Source organism: Jaculus jaculus, chromosome 1, assembly GCF_020740685.1.
Source record: "Jaculus jaculus isolate mJacJac1 chromosome 1, mJacJac1.mat.Y.cur, whole genome shotgun sequence".
Lineage (NCBI taxonomy): Eukaryota > Metazoa > Chordata > Mammalia > Rodentia > Dipodidae > Jaculus > Jaculus jaculus.
Genome location: NC_059102.1, coordinates 255,006,435 through 255,023,903, shown reverse-complemented (window position 1 = coordinate 255,023,903; position 17,469 = coordinate 255,006,435). Strand labels below are relative to the sequence as shown.

Below are 17,469 nucleotides of genomic sequence, written 5' to 3'. Positions count from 1 at the left end.
TCTGCCCCCTCTTCCACAAAATTTCCCTGAGCCATGTTGAGTTCATTTTTGGTCTGCTTCAGTGATGATGTGTTGGGGGCCTCTGGGGCTCTGGCTCTCTGATTTGGTAGGTGCTGATTTTTCTCTGTGTTGGTCTCCTACTCCCTTGTGCTGGTATCTGGTTCATCAGGAAAACAGCACCCTTGCTTGTTTCGCCAGTTTTCCTTAGTTTCAGCCAGGGCCCTTTTGAGGTATGACAGGGTGGCTCTCTCCTTAGGATCTGCATCTATCTGAAAAAGAGAAACAGATTCTCCAATGGGAGAGTAAGTTAGCACCAGGACAAATGAGATACCCCTTACTTTCTTTATAGAGAGTTTAATAGGTGTAGGCCCTCTTGTAGCTCATGATTGATGGTAGCTTGTTATTAGAGAATGGTCTTATGTTTGGATATGGTTCTGTCTTGTTTCCCAGCTCCAGCTATGGGTCTCTTACCACTGAGGGGATCAGTTAGCCGAATCAAGAACAGTTGGCTCCCCACCATGGCTGTGTGCCACTATTGCACTTGTGTGGGCATCACACCAGGTTATTTGTTGCTAAGTAGGTTAGACCATGAGTTGCTTGGACAGATATTGGTCATTTCCCCCAGTCGCCCATGTAGCACCTTCTGGCAGTAGACTTGCTGACTGTCTGGGTACTGACTCTCTCCTGGCTTCCAGCCATGCCATTCCATTTTGCATGTTAGCTGCATATGGTGTCTTCAGAAATAGGGTCTTACCACTGATCTTTGGTGGGTCACCAAGTACTCTGACAGAAATCTATCATTTTTTTAGAAAACCTTGTAGGTTTCTCTGATCAAAAGCTCATTGTGGGTCATAGCCCCATGCTGGTGCTGGGAGTTTCAGGTTAGTATCCCCGAAGAAAATGAGGGGAAAAAGTAACTAATATATAAGAGTTAGAGAGGAGAGTGAGGGAGAGGGAGAGGCAGAGGGAGGGAGGGAAGATGTAGAGGATTTAGGTTAGACTTGATCCTACACTCTCCAGTGTCTTGTGGTTCAGGTGTTTCCTGTAAGGGCCTGGTGAAGGTTCAGCAATTTGGTCTGCCTTTTAGGAAGTAGAATTTTATGGTATCTTTGCCATTTGGGTCTCTATATTAGTGTTTCCCACCCCTTCGATGCCCTCCCCTCCATCCCCATCCCTCCTAGTGTCTAGTCCATGAGATTCTTGCTGGGTGTGTAAGGTATCTTGGGTAGATTAAGGTTAGGTGCTGTAGATGAGTGAGACTATGTGGCGAATTTTTTCTATGATTGGGTAAGTTCACTGAGAATGATCTGTTCCAGCTTAAACCATTTTTCCTCAAATTTCTTTGTGTCATTTTTCTTACTGCTGTATAGAATTCCAAAGATCAGTGGTAAGACCCTATTGCTGAAGACACCATATGCAGCTAACATGCAAAATGGAATGGCATGGCTGGAAGCCAGGAGAGAGATATAACACATGTTAGTTATCCATTCTTGTAGTGATAGACATCTGGGTTTATTAAGTTTTCTGTTTAAGTGCTGTTCAACCAGTGCAAGGTAAATAAGTGGTATATTTCACAGTGCCATCCAGAAAACAGGTAGGTTAGTAATACTGGTGTCATGTGATTATACGAGGCACATGGGTCTTAATTTACACAAAATGCTCATAGTAATGACAGGTGTATCAAGTGATCAGGCAACATTTACCATTGAATCCAGGCATGGTGGTACACACCTTTAATCCCAACACTTGGGAGGCAGAGGTTGGAGAATCTCTTTGAGTTTGAGGCCACCCTGAGACTACATAGTGAATTCCAGGTCAGCCTGGGGTAAAGTGAGATCCTACCTCATAAAAACAAAAAAAGAAAAAAAAATCCCCAAAAACATTTACTATTGTTAAAACTGAAGCAGCTCCAGAATATTTTAATTCCATTAGTTTTTAGATAGACAAATAGCAATATGTAAACATTTTTATATTTACCTAATGGGTGTGTTAAATAATACAGCTGGACTTCCAGTAGATTATATTTGAAAAAAAATATAATTGAATAACATCTATCCCTTGAGATACTCAGCAGAATGCTATTTGGGGTGAAAGAATAAGAACACACTTTTGGAGAAATTAGGCAAAGATCACCAGAGAGTGTAACATTATCACTTTGGTGAAAACCTGAAAGAGATAAGAAGTATTCTAAGAAAATAAATTGTGAATGACTTTGAGAAAAGTCTGGTGTGTTTAGTGAGTATAAGTTTGATATAACTAGAGAAAAGAGAAGAGGACTTGAGTCATGAAGAAAGGCTGTGGATATAATATATTGGAGTGAAGAGACCTGGGCCCCTCAGAAATACACACTGCCTCTTATGATATGCTCCCAGGGATACCCTGTAACCTCTCCCTGGAGCTAGACAGATTCATTCTTAAATCTTTGTCTCTACTCCTCAGATGTGAGAAGATTTTTCACTTTTTCTGCTTCAAAGCTTTCATCTGTAAAATGGGGATTATGCTAATGTGCAGATCTCAAACACTTTGTAAGCATTATGACATTTGTAGAAATACTGGGATCTACTCTCCTTTACATGCCAGCAATTTTGAACTAAAATATTAACAGTGAAAACAATGATGCTTGACTCTCCAGTGTTAAAATTGGGAGTAAAAAAAAACCAGTAAGCAAGCATGTAAATTCTTCTTTTTTTTTTTTTTTTAATACTTGCTTTGTGGATTTTGTTTTCATTTTGCTTTATTCCAATGGAAGGATATTAACCTTTCCCCAGGCTCTGGCAGGAAATTTGATAATTTTTCCTCCAGAGCAATTTCTAGTGTTATCATGATCCATTCAATGAATAGCATTTGGCCACTTCAGAAGCATTTCCACACGTCCATGTAAATGGTATGATTAGATGTGAAAGGTAATCTTGAGCGCTGCCATGTTATGACATTAAAATAGTAATTCAATTGTTAGCAACCCCTATTCAATCCACTTGCATTTAATACCTCAGCGTCCTTGCAGGCCTTTCCTTTTTGAAACACAAAGCAGTATTGATTTCTCTTCATAACCAACTAGAAAGGGCTTTGAGCACTTTTATCATTTCATTATCCAGCAGTAAATAAGCAAAATAACCTGCAAAAATGAAAAACAAGCTGATGGGTTACTTTTATCCTTTTCCCTGCAAAGGCAAAGCTCAAATACAGAGGAGAGAAAGTTTCTGATAGACTTGAATGCCTTAATATCTGGAGATGTAATGGCAGTCATCATGAGAGATAGCTTGTTGTAGTCAAAAGCTGTCAGCACAAGAGTGGAGCCTCTGCATATTTTTTCTGCTGGAGATTCTGTAATAAAATACAACAGACTGGGTAGATTAAACACCAGAAGTATATTTTATCACAGTTCTGGAGGCTGAGTTCAAAATTAAGTTATGTACTAAATGGGATCCAGGCTTATAGAATACAGCATTCTCTTCCTTCCCTTACATGGCCTTTCCACCAGGCATGTGGTTTCTGCTCTCTCTCTCTCTCTCTCTCTCTCTCTCTCTCTCTCTATATATATATATATATATATATATATATATATATATATGATCACTCTTACTGAGCAGGTGTCTCTCTTTCTGACTTCATTTATACTTTATTACCATCTAAAAATTGCATAGACTAATAAAATTCCCTTGAGTTTAGGACTTAGACAAATCCATTGGGATTGTAGAGTGGAGAGAAGATACGTTTCAGTCCATAACACCTGCTCTGTTTTCTTTTTCTTTTCTTTTCCTTTCTTTCTTTCTTTCTTTCTTTCTTTCTTTCTTTCTTTCTTTCTTTCTTTCTTTCTTTCTTCTCCTTCTTCTTCTTCTTCTTCTGCTGCTGCTGCTTCCTCTTCTTCTTCTTCTTCTTCTTCTTCTTCTTCTTCTTCTTCTTCTTCTTCTTCTTCTTCTTCTTCCTCTTTTTTGGTTTTTTGGTTTTTGGTTTGTTCATGTTAGGTTGTCTCTCTAGCCCAGACTGATCTGGAGTACACTGTATAGTCCCAGACTAGCCTTGAACTCATAGAAAAATCTTCCTACCTCTTACTCCTGATGTTCTGGGATTAAAGGCAAGCTCCCAATTTGCAATACTGATACTTACTGGCCATGGAATCTTCAGGAAATGATTTCTCACATATAGAGGAAGTAATTAGATATCTACACTTATTGAAAGATTCATAAATGTATTTTAGGGGAAACATGTTTCCTTTTAAGTATGTATATGTAGATAAAATGGAATACCTACTGTTGAATGAATTTGGAGTGGTTCTCAAACTGGCCTTAGTCCTTTACCTTCCTCCAGAGAACCACCATTCTGTGAAGGAGAGTTGAGAACTTAACATGATCTGAGAAGCTTCTGGCATGGTCTCTTCCAAAGATACTGTGAGGACATCCTTCATGCCTAATAGGACATGCATGAAAATGCAAATGTCATCTTAGTTACTTGACCTTGTTTAAGCTCTTTCCTCTGACCACAATGCCATTTTATACCTGACTATAAAAACTTTCATTTTATGATGCCCAGCACAATATTTGCTCCAATATTCTTTCAAGTTCTCTCCACTCAAAATAGTACTAGAGGAGTCTTGTGTATCCCGTGATGTGATGTCCATGTGCTCTGTGTCTCAAATAAAAAGTTAAGCAGTGCACATGGTAGGAATATTTAACAGTGAGAGGGAAAGTACAGAATACAATCCACAGGATGGGAGGGGGCTCTGAGCAAACATGCAGCTCAAATAAATGCTGGATCATGTTCAGGGCTTTGTGTCTGGTCTCTGGAAGAGGAGGAGTTAACTATTAGGAGAGAGATCTGGAGGATAGACTACTTGGGTGGATAAGATAGATTATGGAAGCCTTTGTTCAATGCACATATCTTTTCACATAGTGCATCTGATTTTAGTTGTATGCATTCCCAAATACACATCATCATAAATGGTAAATAGAATTTTCACTTTAGTAGTCATTTCAAGGACAAGATGACCCTTAATGGGCTAATGCTAAATACTAGTTTAGGCTGGTCTTGCTAGTTTCCCCATCTATTGGAAAGTGCCTGACCATAAATTACAGTTGAGGACGTGCTGAGTATTCCTCTGTGGCCTCGGGTGGACAAATTTTCTCTAAGAAATGGGTTTCTGGGCTCTTTCTCTATGTGATGATTCAAAGAGCTATCCCACCCAAGCTCTCCTCTCCTCCATTCATGTCTAAGATTGTGTGTTGGTATGGGGTGATGATAATTCTTATTAAAGGGAACTTTAGCCATCCAGAAATATTTTGCCTTTCCTAGTAAAATAAAAAAAAGAAAGAAATACTATTAACTCTTCCTGCTTTTTTCTAATATATATGTGTGTGTGTGTGTGTGTGTGTGTGTGTGTGTGTGTGCATTTGTGTGTGTATGTGTGTGTAAGTATTATATATATATATATATATATATATGATAGATAGATAGATAGATAGATAGATAGATAGATAGATAGATAGATAGATAGATAGATAGACAGATCTCCTAGTAGTAGGAAAAGAACCTGGATAGTTCTAAAGCAAAAGAAAACACATGTGTGCTTCAGCTGTGAATTCTCAAGTTGTGATAAAACCAGTAAACCTGTCAGTTTCATGGGATCTGAGGGAACCCTCTGGAGTCCTGGGTCAGAGACAGAGATTAGGATGACTCACAGCATGGCAGGATGTGTACCCTTCATGCTCATCTCAGTTCACCTCGTTCCACAAACCCTGAAGGAGTGAAGTAGAGGTAAATGTTGCCCACAATGCTGGTAGGTGTACTCCAGTTTTGGCCTGGAGGAAATAATTGTTTTTGTTTAAAAAATGAATTTGTTCTCTATACTAATATCTTACATGGTTGTTTGTCACACATGTGAATTTCCTTAACATTTCACTTCAAGATTAAAACCTCCTGGATATGAGGGCAACCTGTCACCCTATTGAATGCCAGGTTTGGTTGGGCTGATGTGGCTGGCTATGGGGGTATCCTCTTTCTCCCTCACCACCCTGTGCACATTGCTCCCAATGCCACATGCCTGATGGAAAATTAGAGCCTTCCCCAAACAGAGGTGGGCCAGTCTTTTATCAAGGGTATATAAGTAGCTCTGCTTCCCTGATAAAACCTCCAAGCAGGCTCTCAAGGTTAAAACGTTTTGTAAAAGATGATAACTAAAACTATGATAGAAACACCACACAGAATCATCATTAGCTATCCAATGTTGTCTCAGAATCCACCTCCTCTTGCTTAATCTTTCCGATGAACCCACTGCTTCTTTCCAGTGTGGGTATAGTTTTTGTCCATCCCTGTGTAAGTGAGGAACATTTGGCCAAATGAATGGAATAAATCATTATTTCTTTCATCTTTTCTTTCTGGAAAGATTTCCTTCTGTCTGTGAGAATATTCTTACATGGTTTTCTGATGTTCTAATGTTTCTGAGTTTCCATAAGGCAGAGTTATTCTAGAAACCTACTTTTCTATGAGTGGAAATAAGATATGTTAATAAATATTTACCTGAAAACATTGTGAAGGAGATTAAGAAACCCATCAGTTATGATCAATAAACTTAATCTATCAGTCAGTTAACTTGTAAATGAAATGCATATTTATGATAGTAGTACAAGGGATAAACACATGCCAAAAAGCAACCAGGAAGTATGGAGGTTTAGCAAAGTACATTCTATTCATTATATGCAGCATGGTTTAAAAGATTCATTATCCCTGGAGATTCTGTGATATTCAATTTCTTTTTGTTTGCTTGCTGTTTTTTTCTTTGTTGTAGAGCTGGGCATCTGATTCGGGGCTTTATTGTGCTCCAAAATGGAGCATTGTACCCATCCCACATCTCCATTTCTGAAATGTGGAAACTGAGCTTTCCACCTACTGTTAGAAAGTTGTCACTATCAGAATGAACCTGTTTAATATGCAAATCTTAGCAGGAGATAAGCTCTGCATGTAGGATGAGCACTGAAGTATTTCAGTGTCCAACAGATTCATGAGGACATATCCTGTGATAATTGTGCATATCATTGTCTTAATTTTTTTGAGAAGTAAAATAAAAATGTTCCTACATCTGATTAAGATTAAGCAAGAGGAGGTGGATTCTGAGACAACATTGGATAGCTAATGATGATTCTGTGTGGTGTTTCTATCATAGTTTTAGTTATCACCTTTTACAAAACGTTTTAACCTTGAGAGCCTGCTTGGAGGTTTTATCAGGGAAGCAGAGCTACTTATATACCCTTGATATCTACACTTGAATGTTAAAAGTGTGCAGAAAATATTATAATTAAGTGTGTTACAAATGGTAGACATTGTGGATAGCCTAGAAATCTATCATATTTCAAGGAGGAAAGCTTGTTTATCTACAACTGAACAATTCTGTGCAGGAAGGTTGATTCAGTCTTGCCAGATTGTCTGAGCAATAAAATTAGTGGATATTGACATTTTTTAACAAAATGAAAATTTGAGTTTATAGCTTACCAGTTTATGAAAAGAGTGGAAGCATCACTGATCCTGTCTATTATAGTTACAATGCATATGAAACCAGCCTGAAATTTAGTAATTTACAAAGTTTTGTTTTAGGTTTTGTTTTGCTTCTTCATTGGTTTGTTTAGTTATGATGATGTAGAACCCAGATAAGACAAAACCTTACTTTAACACTCATGTCCAATTGGGTAATCAGGACTCCGAATGTTAGAACTTTCTGAAGACGTGACTACTCATTTCTACTCAAACAGTTATAGATTCTCATAACATGGGCTACTTGAGGTATCTGTTGATCTATGTCTTCCCACAGGGTTTTAAAGGCATTCATGACCCCACAGTGATTACTGGTAAGGGGTGGGGAATAGGGGACACAAAAGTATAATACAATGGAAATATGACCAATTTGTAATATGTTCACATATTAAAGTTCTCATTATTATATTTTTAAGGCAAAGTGGTTCTAGGACAGTACTCCTTCATACATATCAATTCAAAGTAGGTCTAAGCATGTGTCTCAAGTTTATACATGTTGTAAATTAGCTTCAAAATGTCCTCAGCCTCCCACTTGTTGTGTTCTACTGGTTGAGTCCACTGTAAGAGCACAGTATGTTCAATGAGAAAGGATAGGGACCCTATTTCTCAGTAGAAGAAGCTCAATATTACGCATTAAGTAGAATATACAGTATACAATGGTAAGGCCATCTTTGGATTTGTCACAACAAATTAGGCAATTGTCACCACTTGGCACCAACTTCCAGTGACATATGAAAATGTTCTTTTCTCCCTATAATCTGATTTTTCAGAAAACCATGGGTTAACCTTGCTATATTGAACAATATCACTCTTTTCCAGAAAAGATTGTGGACAGTACTACTAAGCACTCCAATGTCCTGATAGAAGTTATAATTAGTGTTAGAGACCATGGAAAAAATGAGGAAATGGTTTCACATCATTAGGAGAAGGAAAGCTGTGAAAATGATTAACATATATCTCTAAAGTAAGTAAAACTTAAAAGAAATTATGATATTATTTGACCAAAGATGAGAGGAAAGACCAAAATATCATGTGACAAATGTGCCTGGCATGGGTGTTGGGGGGTATATGTAAAAAGAAAGCAAGAGAGCAAGTAGGGGCTCCAGTATGAAGTTCAGAAGAAAGTTGAGAATTCTAGTTGGGATCAGCATTAATTTAACTGACATTGAATTCTATTGTTGTCTTCTACATGCTGTGAGCAAACAATTCCAGATATTCTGACTCATTAAAGCAGATAGCATTTGAATAGACTTTGGTTTTTATTTTACTTTATTTTATTTTATTTTTTTATTCTAGGTAGGGTCTCACTCTAGTACAGCCTGACCTGGAATTCACTATTAGTTTCAGGGTAGCCTCAAACTCTCGGTGATCCTCCTATCTCTGCCTCCTGAGTTCTGGGATTAAAGGCATACACCACAAAGCCTGGCTCTTGAGTAAACTTTTTGAGGAACCTGCAGTACAAAACCAGCAAATAAGAGTCAAATGTCAATAGAGCTCATATTCCTTCCTTATAAAAGTGTGACCATGGGTTCCTGATGTAAGGCATGCTCCCTAAAGAAGCAAGACATCTGTTCAGGATATCTGTTACTCTCTCTGTACCTTATCATTATATAAAGCATTGAAAAACTCTTTCTTCATAAATATTTATATAGTTCTGAAAGGCAATGTAACTAATCACTACTTATTCACTTAAATTAAAAAAGCCAGGCTTAGGAAAGAGAGACAGATCACATAAGAATCTCAGGAGGAAAATCTTTATGAAATACTCATGTAAATTTCTTTATAGTGTTGTAAGGTTATTACTTTTCAGTGGAGATGTTTGATATTAACATTTTTATTCAAGATCTATGTCTTTGTTGTGCTTTGCTATATATGGAAAGGCAGCTTTACTATATTATGCTCAGGTTTGGAAGACATCTCCATAATTTATTATTAAAATAAAGATAAAGAGAGAGAAGACATAGCACAAACGGTTCTTTTTGAAGTCTGTTCATATTCAAAATAAAAAAAATAATGTTTATGTTTATTTTTAAACCCAGTCTTTGTTCTTAGGATAGATAAACCAATGCCAAATTTCTTTTTTTTTAATTATTTCTCCCTCTATGAATATATTACTATGTTGTAGAAGAATGATAACTAATTAATGAGTCAGAAATATTAGATTTTGGATTTTGTCAGTGCAAAGTGAGAAGTGTTTTATAATATGTTGGTTAATATCTTAAGTTCCCATATTAGACAGATGAATCTGAATTGTTTTGACAATCCATTGTGTTTAATAGTCCATGCAATAATGTGATTGTAATATCTTGATTAATATGAATTCAGTGTCATATTGATCATATCATTAGATATTGATTATATACCATTAAATGAGAAGGTTCCAGAATTTCCTGCCATCAGAAAATGTATCAACTTCCTTGACATTCCATTTAAGCCTTGAAATTAAACTTTCAAAAAGATTGAAAGAAAATGAGCATTGTATATAGTAGAAGAGAGACAGACCAATGATGATAAAGAAGCTACATATTAGTGACCAGTCCTCCTGAAATTTCTGTTTATGATGTAGCTTTACTCAGTAGTTGCACCATGCTTATAATCTGCACCTTCTTAGTATTTACATTCAAACAAATTATATGCTGAAATGCAATAGTATTAAGAGGTTAAGGCTCTTGGAAGTGATTAGGTTACAAGGTAGGAGCCCTCATGGATGGGATCGGAGTTGGTATAAAAGAAACTAGAGGAAGTTTGCTTTTTCCGTCTGTTTTGTAAGGACACATCTAAGGTATAATCTAGAATTAGCCTCTCTCTACGATTAAGCCTTACTGTGCATCAAATCTACTGGCTCCTAGATTTTATGTTTCTCAGGCATGATCAGTAAATTTCTACTATTTATAAATTATCCAGTCTAAGATGCTTTGTTATAGGTGATATAAAGGCTAAAGACTAAAGATTTGATCTTCAGTGCAAAGATACTTGCCCAGTTATGTATGTTGCTTCTCTATTCAAAACAACCAGGAAGTGGAATCAGCCCAGATGACCATCAAGAGATGAATGGTTAATTAGGCTGGTGAAATGGCTTAGTGGTTATGCCATTTGCCAGCAAAGGCAAAGGACCTACATTGAATTCCCTAGGACCCATGTAAGCCAGATGCACAAGGTGGCCCATGTGGCTGGAGGTTGTTTGTCATGGCTACAGGCCCTGGTGTACCCATTCTCTATCTGCCTCTTTCTGCTTCTCTCACTCTCTTTCTCTCTCTCTAAATAAATAAATATTTTTTTAAAAAAGAAATGGATGGTTAATTAAGATGTGGTGCTTATACACAATGAAATTTTGCTGAGCAATAAGTAAAAATGAAATAATGAAATTTTAAGGAAAATAAATGGGCTTGAAAAAAAATCTTACAAGGTTACATGGCCTTGGGAAAACAAATGTAGCATGTTGTCTCTCATATGCATTTCCTGATATGAAACAGCCTGTTTTGTTTTTTAGGCATCAGTAATATTCGCAAGGAAACTGTAATGAGGCTAGGATAGAAAGAAAGTGGAGAGGGATGAGAAGCAGGGATACTAGACAGGAGCATGGAGAGACAAAATGAAAGGGGCGGGAGGGTCTTGGGGGTCGGGGGTAAGAGGGTAGAAGATAGGAAATATACAAAACTAATGGTGGCGTGAATCAGTACCATATAAATTTTACTGTTAGTTATCTAATTAAAAGACATGACTGTTAAGAAATGGGCAATATTTCGGCCAGGAATACCCTATAGGGGGAGTAGAAAGCTTGATTCTTAAACAATACACTCTGAATGGTAAATCTCAGTGCCAGAACCAGGTTACCTCCCACAGTGAAATGTTGGTCAGGGAGCTCCATGACAATGTAGATCATTGCCAAAACACTTGGCTCCCCATCAATTCAAAATAGCAAGACCCTATTGCTAAAGATACCACAGGATGCAGTTTAAGTGTATCAAAAGAACATGCTAGAACTGATATGGAAGACAAATTCCTGCTGGCTACCCACCATGGTATTAACAAAAAGTGCTATGTGAACTGCTGTGAGATAATGGTCATCAATAACATGAACAAGCAGTGGATCCTGCAAGCTACAAAATCAACCAGCAAGGCAAGAAATATGGACTTGCGCAGTGCTGGCACATAGGCTGAGGGGGTAGTCATCTGCTCCTTGATTGGACATGAGACCTGCTCAATGGGAAAGAAATCATACCTATCACTAAGAAACAAGTCAGAAACATATGGGTTGGAAAGTCATAGACTTTAGAGGGAAGCTCCCACTCGTAGATGGCTAAAAGAGAGGGTATACCCACACAAATGTATTTGAAGTATCTACACTCACCTCCTTTAATCCATGCTGCTCTCACTCTTGCTTAAAGAATCTGCTTTTTACAGATGGCAGCTATGAGGAATACCCAACATGGGTGTTTCCCATAAACTTAGGTGTTCTGGATGCTAGGTACCCCAGCTGATAGCAATTGGAAACTGAGGCCTGCTGGAGATGGTGTATTGTTGGGGGCAGGCTTATCAGTATTATAGCCAGTTTCCCCATGCCAGTGTTTTTACACACTCTACTATTGCTATTGTCCACCATATGTTGGCCAGGGGATGATGTCCACTCTCTGCTCATGCTGTCATTTTGCCCCTGCCATTTTAGAGCTTCCTCTCAAGCCTGTAAGCAAAAATAAACCTTTTTTCCCACAAGCTTCTCTTGGTTGGGTAATTTCTACCAGCAATGTGAACCTGACTGCAACAAAATGTGATCAATTTGCAATATGTTAAAAAAATCAATCAATAAATCAATAAAAAAAGTCATCAACATAAAACAACAGCAATTGTTCTGAGAGATCTCAAGGTATATGATAAACCCATTTTCTACAAGAAAATTCAAAGAATTTGAATTAGAATAATTACTTGTCCGCTCATTACAACCATGTGACTGTTAAAATGTCAATGAGTATGAGTGCTCACACATGTGCATATAAACACTATATCTGTTGTTTACATTTTGAGGTCTTTGTAAGTTCAAATAACAATAGTTTCCAAAAATAGTAGTGGAGTAGATGAGGCAGAAATTTGCTAACCTGTTTCTTACTCAGATCTTCATAGAATGAGCTCAAGAAACTTTAGGCAACTTACCAAAATTTGAATGGAAAAGTTTTAAATTATTCAACCAAGAAGAAATAACAGAAAGTATGGTTCTGAGATTATAATGCAAGAGAGAAAGAAAAGAGCAAATTAACAATTATCTGTGAAAGATTTTACCCGGGCTGGCATTTCTCTTATCCAGTTTTTTTTTTACATGATTTGAATTCTTTACTTACATCTCAGGAAGAAATGTGGGGACTTAGACAATATACCAAATAGAAATCTACAAATTTCTCAATTGTATGGTGCATGTGCACTTGTGCATTCACACATGTACACACAAATACATTGGGGTCCAGAAAATTGCAACATCAGAATTTCCAACTCACTATAATTCTGTGTCCCGGCCAGTGGGGAGTTGAACAAGGACCTGAGGGGAAATTAACCTGAATGAGAAAAGGCAAACAGACACAAGAAGGAGACCATGCTAGATGTTTGTCAAGGCCTCAGAATCTTTATTTTTTACACAGTGGTTATATAGGGGAAGAAACGTGGGGGAATAAGCTGGCTGACGTGATTTAGGGCTTTGGAATTGTCAGGAAACCTAGAGGGGATGTAATTGGGTATTCATCTAATCTTGCCTCAATGGCTTAACTTCCTGACTGCACCAGGCTTCACATCCTGACCATAAACTGGCCTTTTGCAAAAGAAAAGATTCTGTAAGCAGTCTGCTGACCGACGTTCCAGAAGTACCTAACAGAAAGCTGGATGGACCAGCTTTCTGAGTAATGAGTCAGCTTATGAGCAGGCCCAGGCAAAATGGAGAGGCTCCCGATAATTCTGCACCCATGCACTGGAAAGGCAGCCAAGTGACTGGATGATAACTACAAATATGGAATGAACAGGGCTATCCATAAGAATATGAGTGACAGATGGAGAAGAGGTAGACAGTCAGGAATGATATTCCAACATTTTAAATGATATGAAAGAGGAAGTTAATGAAAACCTTTAAGAGGAAAAAGCACTTTGAAGTATATTAAAATGAAAATCCTGTCTGAATGGTGCTGCTGTCTGAGACACCTGAGTGGGGTGAAAATGTTCTAGAAGTAACTGAACCATTTTAAGACAATCCAAGATACTAACAAAAACAAAACAAAACCAAAAAAAAAGAAAAAAGAAAAAATGGAAAGAATGAGGATAAAGCTGATTTCAGAATGAAAATGATCTAAAACCCAATAAAAACAGGAGAACTTTACCTATGCTTCGCACTGAGTTGTTTATTTAAACAAAAAATCTGTAGACTATTTTCAAAAATGAACAATATTTTTATATTTTATATGGTCTATATTTAAGATAGCTATGTGTCAAGGTTACAATATACTTTATGCTTTTTCAAATAGCTTCCTCAAATTTTTCCTGAATTTCTATGTTATACCTTTATTATATAACTTTTGACTGTCAACATATTAGTGCCTAGTATTATACAATTGCCAAGGACGTAGAACTTAAAGTGTTTGCTAATTAATATAAGCGTTTAACTTCATTACAAATGTCTCAGTGGAAAATTAGGAACAGAGCATAAAGTAAACCATCAAACAATTACTGAATGCTTGACATTACAATTTAAATTTTCATAGAGCAAGAATTAATAAGGCATCAGATTTGAGTAGACCCTAAAATTGTTATTTTGGAAATAAAAGAATAAGTTTTATTTATTTAGATTTATTCCTTCACTTATCTATAATTTACTCCTGCACAAGTTTTTCCTTTCTAAGTGTAACCATAAATTTAGACAATATTGTGTTCTAACTATAATTTCAACTACTGAATATAAATCCAGGTAGACAATTTGGCCACATAACTCTTTGTACCTGAGGTCAAGCAATTCTTTTAGAAATGGACTTGTTCAACTGGAAGGAGAGAAGACAGGTTCACTAGCTGTGACCTTTAGATCTTTTATAAAGCCAAAAGCATCCCTTTTGCTCTGGCAGTGCATCACTCCTTGAGAATTTCAGAATAGATTCCTGGGAAATGAATTTAGAATGCTCTGATTTGAAAAACTAACAGCAAATGTATATAAAATATCTGGTAGATTTAACAGTGCAGAAACTGTGTTTATGGGAGAGCAGAGACAGAAGGCTGTGCTATGAGACAGAAATGATAGCCTCTGTTTAGAAGTTGAAATCCTGGAGGCTGTGTGGTATTAGAGACATAGGCAGACATTGGTATGCCCAAATGCTATGGGCAACACCTTTTTGTATGTTTTCCAATCCTATCATTACCTTCTACTGCAGAAAACCAATTGTGATGACTCCATCTTGTTAACTTAAAGGACTTAAAAGTATACATGGAAATAGACCGCTGGACTTGTCTGTGAGGAAGCACCTAGATTAGATTTATTGATGTAGGAAGCTAAACGTGATCAGCGACAGCAATGGCCTGGAATGCTGGACTTTATGATAAGTGATAGAATAAAGTAATGTGAGCGCGAGCTTCAGCACCGATCATCCGCACTCTGCTGCGTGGCCGTGTATTCAATGTGACCAGCTGTTTCACCCTCCTGCACCAGGCCTGACCCGCCAGGACTTCAAGTTGTGAACCCAAACCAACTCTTCTCCCTTAAGTTGCTTTTGTCAGGTACTTTTTCATAGCAAAGAAGGAAGTAACTAATACACAAGCCAAGGGCCAGCTGGCCTTAGAACTGGAAACGCTGAGGCAGTGTGACTACATTTCTGAATGATGCAGAGTGGGACAACAAAGTGCAAGGCAGACTTGGCAAGAAAATCATACCAAGGATGGGCAAGGCCGTAAAGAGACTGACAATCTTATTGGATTGACTTGAGTTCTTGAAATGGAGGGGTGATATTTGGGCTGAAATATTGAAGATAAAACTAAAGTGAATGCCTGAAGAAAGGTAATAGTTAAATGCAAGAGAGAGGCACATACCAGAGGGCACATTTTGAAGTGTGGAGTGTTTATGAGGAGGCTTTGAACATGGGCAGGTCACAGATTATGATGACCACAGTGTGCAACACAGAAATGTCCCAAGAGCAACAGGTGTTCATTGAAATGAAGTTGCAAAAGGAATTGCAAATTCGGATCATTCTTTTGAAAATATCAGTACAGCTGTGCAGGATAAAAGAAAAAGGACACAAAATAGGAATAATTGTAGGTCATATGCATTTTTTCATTAATATTATGTATAGCAAATTAATTATTAAAATTTTAATTGAATTAACAATGTAGGTGTTTTTCCATATTAGAAAGTGAATGAAAAGTAGGCTGTCTTTTTACTTTGGAAATATTTTACATTTTTTATATATGTGTAATAGAGAGATGTTTTCTTTTCACTTGATAGATAGTAATTAAGGATACTGTGCAATTATTATGATTTAAAGTTTACCTTAAAATCAAGTTTTATTTTGCATGTTATCATGAACCTATGTTCCTGATATCCACAAGTCAACAAAATTTATTTTATCTCAAAAATAAATGGAACATCTATGTATTTTAAGGCTAATATTTGAAAAAATTACCTGTTTTCATTTGCATATTTGTGCACATGTGTGCACGTGCATGTGTGTGTTTGCGTTGATGCATACCTCAGGATCTCCCACCACCACACACAACCATCTGTCCAGTTTTGTGTGGATGGGCGCCTTGGGAATGGAACCAAGGCTAGCAGGCTTTGCAAGCACGCACATTTAACCACTGACCCATTTCACCAGCTCCGTTATAGCTTTCTTTATCAATTTTACTATAGACATGATGAAGTCAAATATTTATAAATGCTTGATAGTGTGCACAGTGTCTGTGGCGGCATGGGTCTTAGCGCCACCCTGGCAGATGGTGCCTTGTGTCGCCCCACACAGAACTCGCCCAGGCTGGCACGTGCCAGTCCCCGAGAGAGGCTCAGGACACATGCTGCATCTTGACATTATAAATCCTGTATGTAGCCCTGGGTCTTCTGGGGTTCCCCATGCAAATGACAAAGAGATTGCTTATCCAGCTGGTTTTCCTATGGGCTATGCTGCAGCAGCTCCTGCCTATTCTCCTAACAAGTGCCCTGGAGCGAATCCTACCTTCCAAACAGACTACACTCCTGGAACACCTCAAAAAGGGTCCTGTTCCCCCACCAGCAGGGCTGCGCTAACATACTCTTCCTCCCCGAAGCCCTACCAGAGGGCCGTGTACCCCTTGAGAAGTGCCTACCCTCAACATAGCCCATATGCCCAGTAGGGCACATATTATACACAGCCACCGTATGCAGCACGCCCTCACGTCATCCATCACACCAAGGTGGTGCAGCCCAATGGCATGCCAGCTATGGTGTACCCTGCTCCCATCCCTCCTCCTAGAGGCAACGGGGACACCATGGGCATGGTTGCTGGGACCACCATGCCAGCAGGCAGCCTGCTGACTGCTCAGTCTTCAGCTCCTGTTGCCCCTCACCCAGTCACTGTGCCCACATACTGGGCCCCAGAAACACCTGCCTATAGCAGTGTGCCCCCTCAGTGGTGATCACCCTGAAAGATAATGCTTGAGGATGGAGCTGTGCAGTCATCACTAGTCCCACAGCTGGGGCCGCAGGCCTTGTGCCTCCAGCCAGGACTTTCTCCTGAATGCTCAGGACGATGAGCTAAACACGACTGCGCCCTGGCCCAGCCGGTCCCAGCGCCACTAGTCTCCAGCTACTGCGGTCCGGTCTTAAAACGAGTACCGTTTTGTGGATTGTCCTCCATGTTTTTTTAGCTAACTGTAAAGATTAAATGGGAGTATTAATCTATTCTGAATCATATCTAGTTGAATACATGTTAAAAAAGAAAGAAAGAAAGAAAGAAAGAAAGAAAG

At 38.2% G+C, this 17,469-nt stretch overlaps 1 pseudogene; it reads left to right on the top strand.

Annotated features, from left to right (window-relative positions):
* The first annotated feature begins 16,539 nt into the window (after window positions 1-16,539).
* On the top strand, window positions 16,540-17,139 carry LOC101599387 (annotated as a pseudogene).
* The last annotated feature ends 330 nt before the right edge of the window (window positions 17,140-17,469 follow it).